Source organism: Arachis hypogaea, chromosome 4, assembly GCF_003086295.3.
Source record: "Arachis hypogaea cultivar Tifrunner chromosome 4, arahy.Tifrunner.gnm2.J5K5, whole genome shotgun sequence".
Lineage (NCBI taxonomy): Eukaryota > Viridiplantae > Streptophyta > Magnoliopsida > Fabales > Fabaceae > Arachis > Arachis hypogaea.
In genome coordinates, this window is record NC_092039.1 from 47,359,538 (window position 1) to 47,371,870 (window position 12,333).

A 12,333-nucleotide genomic window follows, 5' to 3' on the forward strand; every position below is an offset into this window, starting at 1 on the left:
GGCGACGGAGAATTATACTCGGTTATATGCCGAGCTTGTGGATACAAAGGAGAAGTTGCAATCTGCTCGGGATGATTTTTACGAGCTAGAAGGTCATGTGGCCAAGGGTATGGATGCTATGTTTGAGAATTTGAAGGCTCAGGTCCGAGTTCTTGCTCCCGACCTAGATCTGAGCTTATTCAGTACGGATAACGTCGTTGTGGAGGGAAAGATTGTTCCTGCTCCTACCGAGGATGAGGTTCCGATGTCCGACCCCAAAGTTCCGGTTGAGAACCCGACTTCACCTTTGGTCGGGGATGGATCTGGTGTGGAGGTTTCAAACCGGGATGACGTTGCTGTCGATGCAGTCCCGATATCTATGTTTCCTCCGCAGCCTACTGTTGATGTGGAGTCCGGAAAGGACCTTGATCCTCTGTAATCTTTTTGGTGTTTTGCCCGGCCTATGGGCTTTTTTGTTTTTGGATGCTTTGGACACCTTTTGCTTTATTTATCTACTTGTAGTAACTTTATTATGCGGTGTTTTTGTTCGCGTTTTGACTTTTTGTTTCCGCTTTTGTGCTTTTTAGTTGTTTTCAGATAACAACTTTTTAGCTAGCGTTTTGAAACTTCCTTTGCTTTCGTTCTTTCGCTTGTACTTTTTAGTTGTTTTTTGTAAAGCAACTTTTTAGTAAGCGTTTTCTGGACTTCCTTGATTTCGTTCTTTCGCTTTGTACTTTTTAGTTGTTTTTTGCAAAGCAACTTTTTAGTAAGCGTTTTCTGGACTTCCTTTGATTTCGTTCTTTCGCTTTGTACTTTTTAGTTGTTTTTTGCAAAGCAACTTTTTAGTAAGCGTTTTTCGAAATCTTGGTTCTTGCCGTTTTAAGGCTTCTTTCTTGGGTCCGAGCTTTTTCTCGGACCTCGGGTGCTCGAGTACCTCCTTTTTGTTGGGTCCGACTTTGTCGTTGATCGGCTTTTTTAAGTTATTTCTGTAATCTCTTTTTATTTGGCTTTTCGAGCCATTTCAGAGTTACTTTATAACTTTCCCTTTGTTGGGTCCGACCTTGTCGTTTGTCGGCCTTCTAAGTTATTTTTGTAATCTCTTTTTATTTGGCCTTTTGAGCCTTTTCAGAGTTACTTTATAACTTCTCACATTAATTTGAACCTCGTCGCTTTATCTTTGCCGACCTTGTATGGTCTTTTGGCAAATGATTTTTTGCGTTTTGCCGAGCATAAATTAATGCGCCTTGGTGGGGTACTTTCTAGGATTTGTTTCATCATGAGGAAGAAGAAAAGAAAATAGAGAAATTTGATTAGTATTTAAAAAAGAAAGAATATTTACAGAGTGTTTACCCTTTGACTAGGTTGGGTGTCTTACTTAACCGGGTGTCTCATTAAAAAACCCTTGTAGGGAAAAAGAGTACACCTCGGGTTAAGTTTTTCTAGCTGTAGTACCGCCTTAGATTACAGGCGTGCCAGGCCCTGGGCAGCTCATTGCCTTCTAGGTCGGATACTTTGTAGTAGCCTGTCCCTAAGACTTCTGTTACCTTGTAGGGTCCTTTCCAATTTGCAGCTAGCTTTCCTTCTCCCGACTTTTGTGTTCCGATGTCATTTCGGATTAGAATCAGGTCGTGAATGGAGAAGCTTCGCTTTATTACTTTCTGATTGTATCTGAGGGCCGTTCGCCGTTTTAAGGCTTCTTCTCGGATTCGGGCTCTTTCTCGGACCTCGGGGAGGAGGTCGAGTTCTTCCCTTTGTGCCTGTGGGTTGCCTCCTTCGTTGTAGAAGATGACTCTGGGCGACCCTTCATCTATTTCGATAGGAATCATTGCCTCCATCCCGTAAGCTAGTCGGAATGGGGATTCTCTCGTTGTAGAGTGTGGGGTTGTCCGATTTGCCCATAGTACCTGGGGGAGTTCCTCGGCCCATGCCCCTTTGGCCTCTTGGAGTCTTCGTTTTAGCCCGGCCAAGATGACTTTATTTGCAGCCTCTGCTTGTCCATTGGCTTGTGGGTGCTCGACTGATGTGAATTGCTGTTTGATTTTTAGTTCGGCCACCAAGTTCTGGAAACTTGTGTCCGTGAACTGTGTTCCATTGTCTGTTGTGATGGAGTAGGGGACTCCGAACCTTATGACAATGTTTTTGTATAGGAACTTGCGGCTTTTCTGAGCCGTAATGGTGGCTAAGGGTTCAGCTTCGATCCACTTTGTGAAGTAGTCGACCCCTACTATGAGGTATTTGACTTGCCCTGGTCCTTGTGGGAACGGGCCGAGTAGGTCGAGTCCCCATTTTGCGAAGGGCCATGGTGCGGTGATGCTGATAAGGTCTTCGGGTGGTGCCTTGTGAAAATTGGCGTGTTTTTGGCAGGGGGGCATATTTTCACAAACTCCGTTGCGTCTCTTTGCAAGGTCGGCCAGTAGAACCCGGCTCTGACTACTTTCTTGGATAGTGCCCGAGCTCCGAGATGGTTCCCACACATGCCTCCGTGGACTTCTTCGAGGACGCTTTTTGTTTCTGAGGTTGGGACACACCTAAGGAGGGGGTTTGAGAATCCTCTTCTGTATAATACGCCGTGAATTAGTGTATAATTCTGGGCGTCTTTTGTGAGTCTTTTAGCTTCCTTTCTTTCGGCGGGGAGAGTTCCCGACTTCAGGTAGTTGAGTTTGGGGGTCATCCACCCTTGCTGTTGGTTGGATATATTTAGCGTTTCTTCCTCTCTTAGCACGGAGGGAGATTGTAAGGTTTCTTGGAGGAGACTTCTGTTGTTGCCTCCGGGCTTGGTGCTGGCGAGCTTTGAGAGGGCGTCTGCCCGGGCGTTTTGTCCCCGAGGTATGTGCTGGATTTGTATTTCTGAAAAGTGGCGCAATTGTGCCTGTGTTTGGTCCAGGTATTTTTTCATAGTTGGGTCTTTGGCCTGGTAGCTTCCATTTACTTGTGACGTGACGACCTGGGAGTCACTGAAGATTGTGATTTTCTGGGCTCCGACTTCTTCGGCTAGCTTTAGACCTGCTAGTAGGGCCTCGTATTTGGCTTGGTTGTTCGAAGCCCTGAACTCGAATTTTAGGGATAGTTCTATCCGCGTTCCTTGGTCGCTTTCGAGTATAACACCTGCTCCGCTTCCTGTTTTGTTTGAGGACCCGTCGACATACAGGTTCCATGAGAGTGGGGTTCCAGGGGTCTCAGTGTATTCTGCGATGAAGTCGGCTAGATACTGAGATTTTATGGCAGTCCGGGCTTCATAGTGGAGGTCGAACTCGGATAGTTCTACCGCCCATTGTAGGATCCGTCCTGCCAGGTCTGTTTTTTGTAGGATGTGTCTCATGGGTTGGTTTGTCCGGACTTTGATGGTGTGGGCTTGAAAGTAGGGACGGAGCCTCCGAGCTGTGAACACTAGGGCGTAGGCGAATTTTTCTATTTTCTGATAGTTTAATTCGGCCCCTTGTAGTGCCTTGCTTACAAAGTATATGGGGTGTTGTCCTTGGTCATTTTCTCGTATTAATGCTGAAGCGACTGCTCGATGTCCGACCGAGAGGTATAGTACGAGCTCTTCCCCTTTTAAAGGTCGGGTTAGGATTGGTGGCTGCCCGAGGAATTCCTTGAACTCTTGAAAGGCTTTTTCGCACTCCGGGGTCCACGAGAAGGGTTTCCCTTTCTTTAGGAGTGAGTAGAGAGGTAGTGATTTTATCGCTGATCCTGCCAAGAATCTTGATAGGGCGGCCAGCCTTCCATTCAGTTGTTGTACTTCTTTGACACACGTTGGGCTCTTCATATTGAGTATCGCTTGGCATTTGTCCGGATTCGCTTCGATGCCCCTTTGAGTCAGCATGAAGCCTAGGAACTTTCCGGCTTCTGCGGCGAAGGTGCACTTCGTCGGGTTAAGTCTCATGTTGTGTTTTCTGAGGGTGCTGAAGACACTGGCGAGGTCGGTCAGCAAGTTTCTGTCTTCTTGTGTCTTTACCAGCATGTCGTCGACGTACACCTCCAGTTGTAGTCCGATGTGCTCTGAGAACACTTTGTTCATTAGCCTCTGGTAGGTTGCCCCTGCGTTCTTCAGCCCGAAGGGCATTACTACGTAGCAGTAGTTTGCCCTTGGGGTTATGAACGAGGTCTTTTCTTGGTCGGGTCCGTACATCGGGATTTGATTGTATCCCGAGTATGCGTCCATGAAGGAGAGATATCTATAGCCTGAGGCTGCGTCTACTAGGGCGTCGATGTTTGGTAGTGGATATGGGTCTTTGGGGCAGGCTTTGTTGAGATCCGTGTAGTCGACGCACATCCTCCATTTTCCGTTGGGCTTTTTTACCAGGACCACGTTTGCGAGCCATAGGGGGTATTTTACTTCCCGAATGAACCCTGCATCTAGTAGTGCTTGTACCTGTTCTTCTATTGCTTGCATGCGTTCGGGTCCGAGCTTCCTGCGTCTTTGTTGGACAGGTCGGGATCCCGGGTACACTGATAGCTTATGGCACATCAGGTCGGGGCTTATGCCTGGCATGTCGGAGGCTTTCCAAGCGAAGAGGTCGGAGTTTTCTTTTAGGAGGGTTATGAGTTCCTCTTTTAGGCTTGCTTCGAGGTTTGCTCCTATGTTTGTTACTTTTTCAGATGTGTTCCCGATCTGGACTCTCTCGGTTTCTCCCTCTGGTTGTGGCCGAAGATCTTCTCGGGCTTGAACTCGCCCGAGTTCTATTGTGTTGATCTCTTTTCCTTTTAGGCTCAGGCTTTCGTTGTAACATCGCCGTGCTAGTTTTTGGTCGCCTTTTAGGGTGGCGATTCCTTTTGCGGTAGGGAACTTCATACAGAGGTGTGGGGTCGAGACTATAGCTGCCAGTCTGTTTAGGGTTGGTCGCCCGATGAGGGCGTTGTATGCTGAAGTGACGTCGACTATAATGTAGTTGATGCTTAACGTTTTAGATTGCTCGCCTCTTCCAAAGGTAGTGTGTAGCGAGACGTATCCTAAGGGATGGATTGGGGTATCCCCTAGCCCAAATAGGTCGGTGGGATAGGCCTTTAGTTCTTTTTCTTCGAGTCCGAGCTTGTCGAAGGCTGTTTTGAACAGGATATCTGCTGAGCTTCCCTGGTCGATCAGGGTTCGATGTAAGTTGGCGTTTGCTAGGATAATGGTGATTACCATTGGATCGTCGTGCCCGGGTATTATCCCTTGAGCGTCTTCTCGGGTAAATGAGATAGGAGGTAACTCGGGTAGGGGACTGTCTTCTCGGACATGATAGACTTCTTTGAGGTGTCTTTTTCGCGAGGATCTGGATGTTCCTCCGCCTGCAAAACCTCCATTTATCATGTGAACGTGTCTCTCAGGGGTTCGCGGGATTTGTTCGGCCCGATCTTCGTTATCTCCCCGCCTTCTCTTCTTGGTCTCTTCTCCTTTCTCTGCTATGTATCTGTCGAGTTTTCCTTCTCTGGCTAGCTTTTCTATAACATTTTTTAGGTCAAAGCAGTCGTTAGTAGAATGACCGTAGAGCTTGTGGTATTCACAGTATTCGGACCGATCTCTCCCCGCTCTCTTGTGTTTTAGAGGTCGGGGCGGTGGGATTTTTTCGGTGTGGCATACTTCTCTGTAGACGTCTACTAGGGAAACTCGGAGGGGAGTGTAGCTTTGGTACTTCCGTGGCTTGTCCGAGTTGGATTCTTCTTTCTTTTTCTGTTCCCGATCTCGATCTCGGAGCGGGTAGGTTGATTCCTTCCTAGAAGAGTCTCTTAGCTGGGAGGTTTCCTCCATGTTGATATATTTTTCTGCCCGTTCCTGCACCTCGTATAGGGAGGTCGGGTATCGTTTGGATAGGGATTGGCTAAACGGTCCCTCCTTTAGGCCGTTTGCTAGTCCCATGATGGCTGCTTCAGTGGGCAAGTGTTGTATGTCCAGGCAGGCTTTGTTGAATCGCTCCATGTATTCTCGGAGAGTTTCTTGGTTGCTTTGTTTGATCCCGAGTAGACTAGGGGCATGTTTTGCCTTGTCCTTTTGAATGGAGAACCTTGTTAGGAATTTTTTGGTTAGGTCTTCGAAGCTGGTGATTGATCTTGGTGGCAGGTTGTCGAACCACTTCATGGCTGACTTGGTGAGAGTGGTGGGGAAGGCTTTGCACCGAATCGCGTCGGAGGCGTCGACTAGGTACATTCTGCTTCTGAAGTTGCTGAGGTGGTGACTTGGATCGGTGGTGCCGTCGTAGATATCCATATCGGGTGGTTTAAAGTTTCGCGGTACCTTCTCCTTCATGATCTCTTGCGTGAAGGGATCATGGTTGCCTTCGGGGGTGGGGCCGCGATCTGTCCGATCTTTCAGGTTGGCCTCTATTTTCCGCAGTTTTTCTTCTAATTCTCTGCGCTTGCGAGCCTCCCTTCTTAGATCTTGTTCAGTTTCTTTTTGCTTCTTTATGTCCTCTTCGAGTTGTTTCAGTCGGTTTTGTTGTGCCCGGACTGCTTCTAGAATTTCCGAGCTCTTTTCTTTTTCGGGATTTTGTGGGTCTTTGTTTGGGAGTGATGTCTTTGGGCGATTCTGTTTGTTTCCTCCTGGAGTGCGTGGTGATAGAGGGCTGTCCGGTCGTTCTCCGGTGTCAACTTCCTCCTCTTGTTCTGATGCAGCGTGGTCATTGTTGAGAGGGTCGTCTGCCATGGTAGAGGGATGACTTCCAGGTCCCCGGCAACGGCGCCAATGTTCCGGGGGTTACCTGAAGCGTGCAGCTCGGTCGCCTTAGAGTGGCCCGAGGTGGGGGGATTGATGACCCGAGCTTGATATGCAGAATGGTTGGTGGTTGTACCTGCAATGACACTCCGATGCTTAAGTTAGCATGGGTCCAAGCAGATATTGAGTAGAATTAGAGTATGAGTTATACCTGGGTGCTCCAGTGTATTTATAGTAGTTGGCCGTGATCTTCCCTGGATAAGATATTCTTATCTTATCTTATCTTTTGGGAGTTTTATCTCTATCTTTGTGGAACCGCCTTTCCTAGGCCTTTTCGGCCTTTAGGTTTTGGGCCGCGTTTCCTTTTGATGGGCCTTTTTAGCTTTATAGTCCGAGGTCCGACCTCAGGCGTGGGCCTTGGGACGAGGTCGGACCTTTCATGGATTTCGCCGAGTTGGAGGAGCCCGGTCAGGGTATGAACAGGTGCCATTAATGGTAATGGAAAAGTAAAAAATCTATGCTTTTACCACACCAAACTTAAAATATTGCTCGCCCTCAAGCAAGAAAAGAAAGAAGAGAAGAAGAAGAAGATGGAGGTGAGTGAGGGGAGATGGATTCGGCTATATGGGTGGGGTTGGGTGGGAAAGAGGATTTGAGGTGATTGATGAAGAAGATTGGGAATTGTGACATGAGGAATTCAAATCACAAAAATAGGATTAGGAGGGAAGGTGGGAATATGGTAGGTGGGGATCCTGTGGGGTCCACAGATCCTGAGGTGAAAAGAAATACCATTCCTTCACCATATAGGCATGTAAATTGCCTCCATGCATCATTCTGGCGTTCAAACGCCCATTGGTGCATGTTCTGGGCGTTCAACGCCCATGTGATGCATGTTTCTGGCGTTGAACGCCAGTTTCATGCTTGTTCCTGGCGTTCAGCGCCAGTTTGTCCTCTCTGTGCACCATCCTGGCGTTTAACGCCAGGTTGTTGCTTGTTTTGGGCGTTCAGCGCCAGAATGGTGCTCTGTTCTGGCGTTAAACGCCGGCCAGATGCACCTTCTGGGCGTTGAACGCCAGCCCGTGCGTCCTCCAGGGTGAAAAATTTTTTTCTTCTGTTTTTGACTCTGTTTTTAATTTTTTTAATTTTTTCGTGACTCCTCATGATCATGTACCAAATTAAACACAAAAATAACAAAGAAACAAAATAAAATAAAATTAGATAAATAAAATTGGGTTGCCTCCCAACAAGCGCTTCTTTAATGTCAATAGCTTGACAGTGGCTCTCATGGAGCCACAAGGTGATCAGGTCAATTTTAGTGTGTAGTCCCAACACCAAACTTAGAGTTTGGGTATGGGGTCTGAACACCAAACTTAGAGTTTGGTTGTGGCCTCACAACACCAAACTTAGAGTTTGACTGTGTGGGCTCTTCCTGACCTTGAACTGAGAGAAGCTCTTCATGCTTACTCTCTTTTGTCACAGAGGGATGGCCATGTGCCTTAAACACAAGGTAGTCCCCATTCAATTGAAGGACTAACTCTCCTCTATTGACATCTATCACAGCTTCTGCTGTGGCTAGGAAAGGTCTTCCTAGGATGATGCATTCATCATCTTCCTTCCTAGTGTCTAGGATTATGAAATCAGCAGGGATGTAAAGGCCTTCAACCTTTACTAGCACGTCCTCTACTATTCCATAAGCTTGTCTCACTGACTTGTCTGCCAGTTGTAATGAGAACAAGGCAGGTTGTACCTCAATGATCCCTAGCTTCTCCATTACAGAGAGTGGCATCAGATTTATCCTTGACCCTAGATCACATAGAGCTTTGAAAAAGCTCATGGTGCCAATGGTACAAGGTATTAAGAACTTGCCAGGATCTTGTTTCTTTTGAGGTAGAGTTTTCTGAATCCAAGTATCTAGTTCACTAATGAGCAAGGGAGGTTCACTTTCCCAAGTCTCATTACCAAACAGCTTGGCATTAAGCTTCATGATAGCTCCTAAGTATTGAGCAACTTGCTCTCCAGTCACATCTTCATCCTCTTTAGAGGAAGAATAGTCTTCAGAGCTCATGAATGGCAGAAGGAGATTTAATGGAATCTCTATGGTCTCTGTATGAGCCTCAGATTCCTTTGGATCCTTATTAGGAAACTCCTTCTTGCTTGAAGGACGTCCCAGGAGGTCTTTCTCACTAGGATTTTCGTCCTCCTCCTCCCTAGTGCATTCGGCCACTTTGATTAAATCAATGGCCTTGCACTCTCCTTTTGGATTCTCTTCTGTATTGCTTGGGAGAATACTGGGAGGAGTTTCAATGACTTTCTTACTCAGCTGGCCCACTTGTGCCTCCAAATTTCTAATGGAGGATCTTGTTTCATTCATGAAACTGAAAGTGGCTTTTGACAGATCAGAGACAATATTGGCTAAATTAGAAGCGTTTTGTTCAGAGTTCTCTGTCTGTTGCTGAGAAGATGATGGATATGGCTTACTATTATTCAGCCTATTGCGTTCACCATTGTTAAAGCCTTGTTGAGGCTTTTGTTGATCCTTCCAGGAGAAATTTGGATGATTTCTCCATGATGGGTTATAGGTGTTTCCATAAGGTTCACCCATGTAATTAACCTCTGCCATGGCAGGGTTCTCAGGATCATAAGCTTCTTCAGAAGCTGCCTCTCTAGTATTGTTGGATGCATGTTGCAACCCATTCAGATTTTGAGAGGTTATGTTGACCTGTTGAGTCAACACTTTGTTCTGAGCCAATATGGCATTCAAAGCATCAATTTCAAGAACTCCTTTCTTCTGAGATATCCCATTATTCACAGAATTCCTCTCAGAGGTGTACATGAACTGGTTGTTTGCAACCATGTCAATGAGTTCTTGAGCCTCTTCAGGCGTTTTCTTCAGGTGAATAGATCCACCTGCAGAATGGTCCAGTGACATTTTCGAAAATTCAGAGAGACCATAATAGAATATATCTAACATGGTCCATTCTGAAAACATGTCAGATGGACATCTTTTGGTCAACTGCTTGTATCTTTCCCAAGCTTCATAGAGGGATTCACCATCTTTTTGTTTGAAGGTTTGAACATCCACTCTCAGCTTGCTCAGCTTTTGAGGAGGAAAGAATTTATCCAAGAAGGCAGTGACCAGCTTATCCCAGGAGTCCAGGCTATCCTTAGGTTGTGAATCCAACCATATTCTAGCTCTGTCTCTTACTGCAAAAGGGAAAAGCATGAGTCTGTAGACTTCAGGATCAACTCCATTCGTCTTTACAGTCTCACAGATCTGCAAGAATTCAGTTAAAAACTGATAAGGATCTTCAGATGGAAGTCCATAAAACTTGCAGTTTTGTTGCATTAAAGCAACTAGTTGAGGCTTAAGCTCAAAGTTATTGGCTCCAATGGCAGGAATGGAAATGCTTCTTCCATCAAACTTGGATGTTGGCTTTGTGAAGTCACCAAGCATTCTCCTTGCATTATTATTATTATTATTTTCGGCTGCCATGTCCTTCTCTTGTTCGAAAATTTCTGAAAGGTTGTTTCTGGATTGTTGTAATTTAGCTTCTCTTAATTTTCTCTTCAGAGTCCTTTCAGGTTCTGGATCAATTTCAACAAGAGTGCCTTTTTCCCTGTTCCTGCTGATATGAAAGAGAAGAAAACAAGAAAAGAAAGAGGAATCCTCTATGTCACAGTATAGAGATTCCTTTATGTTAGTAGAAGAAGATAGGGGTATAAGGAAGAAGAGGGAAGGATTCGGATTTTTGGATGAAGAAAGGTGAAGAGAAGTGTTAGTAATTAAATAATTGAATAGAAGAAGAGAGGAGAAGAAAAAAAAATTCGAAAATAATTTTTTTGAAAAAGAGTTAGTGATTTTCGAAAATTAGAGACAAAATATAATTAAAATTAAAATTTAAAACAAAAAGAATTTTTGAAAAAGAGAGGGAGAATTTTCAAAAATTAGAGAGGGAAAAGTAGTTAGGTGGTTTTGAAAAAGATAAAAAACAACAAAGAGTTAGTTAGTTGATTGAAAAAGATTTGAAATCAAGTTTTGAAAAAGATAAGAAGATAAGAAGTTAGATAAGATATTTTGAAATCAAATTTTGAAAAAGATAAAGTTTTTGAAAAAGATAAGATAAAAAGATAAAAAGATTTTTAAGAAAAAGATATTTTGAAAAAGATTTAATTTTTAAAATCACTTAACTAACAAGAAACTACAAGATAAGATTCTAGAACTTAAAGATTGAACCTTTCTTAACAAGAAAGCAACAAACTTCAAATTTTTGAACCAATCACTTTACTTGTTAGTTAATTTTCGAAAATTTGATATAAAGATGAGAAAAAGATTTTTGAAAATATTTTGAAAAATAATTTTGAAATTTTCGAAAATACAAAAAAAAAAATGAAAAAGATATGATTTTTGAAAAAGATTTTGAAAAGATAAGATTTTTAAAATTGAAATTTTGACTTGACTTGCAAGAACAACTAATTTTTAAAAATTTTTGACCAAGTCAACCCAAAATTTCGAAAATTTGGAGGGAAATAAGGAAAAGATATTTTTTTGATTTTTGAATTTTGAATTATGAGAGAGAAAAACAACAAAAATACTCAATGCATGAAATTTTTAGATCAAAACAATGAATGCATGCAAGAATGCTATGAATGTCAAGATGAACACCAAGAACACTTTGAAGATCATGATGAACATCAAGAACATAAGAAATGCACATGAAAAACAACAAAAGACACAAAACAAGAAATCATCAAGAACAACTTGAAGATCATGAAGAACACTATGAATGCATGGGATTTTCGAAAAAAAAATGCAAGAAAAATTTTAAAAGCATGCAGTTGACACCAAACTTAAAAATTACCACAAGACTTAAACAAGAACACAAAATATTTTTGATTTTTATGATTTTCTAATTTTTTGTATTTTTATTAATTTTTGTTTTCGAAAAACATTTTTGGAAAAACGAAAAATAAAAGAAAAATTTTTGAAAAAGATTTTTGAAAGAGAATTACCTAATCTGAGCAACAAGATGAACCGTCAGTTGTCCAAACTCGAACAATCTCCGGCAACGGCGCCAAAAACTTGGTGGACGAAATTGTGATCTACGTTCTTTGGATTTTGAATGAAAACTTTATTATGGCACTGGTTGGATTCACAACTCCGTTCAACTAACCAGCAAGTGTACTGGGTCGTCCAAGTAATAAACCTTACGTGAGTAAGGGTCGATCCCACAGAGATTGTTGGTATGAAGCAAGCTATGGTCACCTTGTAAATCTCAGTTAGGCAGATTAAAGGGTAATTGTGATTATTGGAATAAATAATAAAAAGGAATAATAAAAGGGATAGAATACTTATGCAGATTCATTGGTGGGAATTTCAGATAAGCGGATGGAGATGCTGTAGAGCCCAAGGACGCCTGCTCTCCTATTGCTTCTACTCAATCCTTCTTACTCCTTTCCATGGCAAGCTTTGAATAGGGGTTCAACATCAACTGTGGCTACTTTCATCCTCTCGGGAAAATGATCCTATGCGGTTGTCAGTCGCACGGCTAATCGTCTGGAGGCATCACCCATGGTTAATGGCTACATCCCATCCTCGCAGTGAAAACTAATGCTCACGCACTCTGTCACAGTACGGCTAATCACCGGTTGGTTCCCGCTCCTACTGGAATAGAATCCCTTGATTCTTTTGCGTCTGTCACTAACGCCCAGCAGGTTACAAGTTT

General features: G+C 43.6%; 1 non-coding gene across 1 annotated transcript; it reads left to right on the forward strand.

Annotated features, from left to right (window-relative positions):
• The first annotated feature begins 9,597 nt into the window (after nucleotides 1-9,597).
• LOC112799550 (small nucleolar RNA R71) lies at nucleotides 9,598-9,701 on the forward strand. Its single transcript, XR_003201124.1, has one exon. It is a non-coding gene; the product is annotated as a small nucleolar RNA R71 (small nucleolar RNA).
• Nucleotides 9,702-12,333: the final 2,632 nt, after the last annotated feature.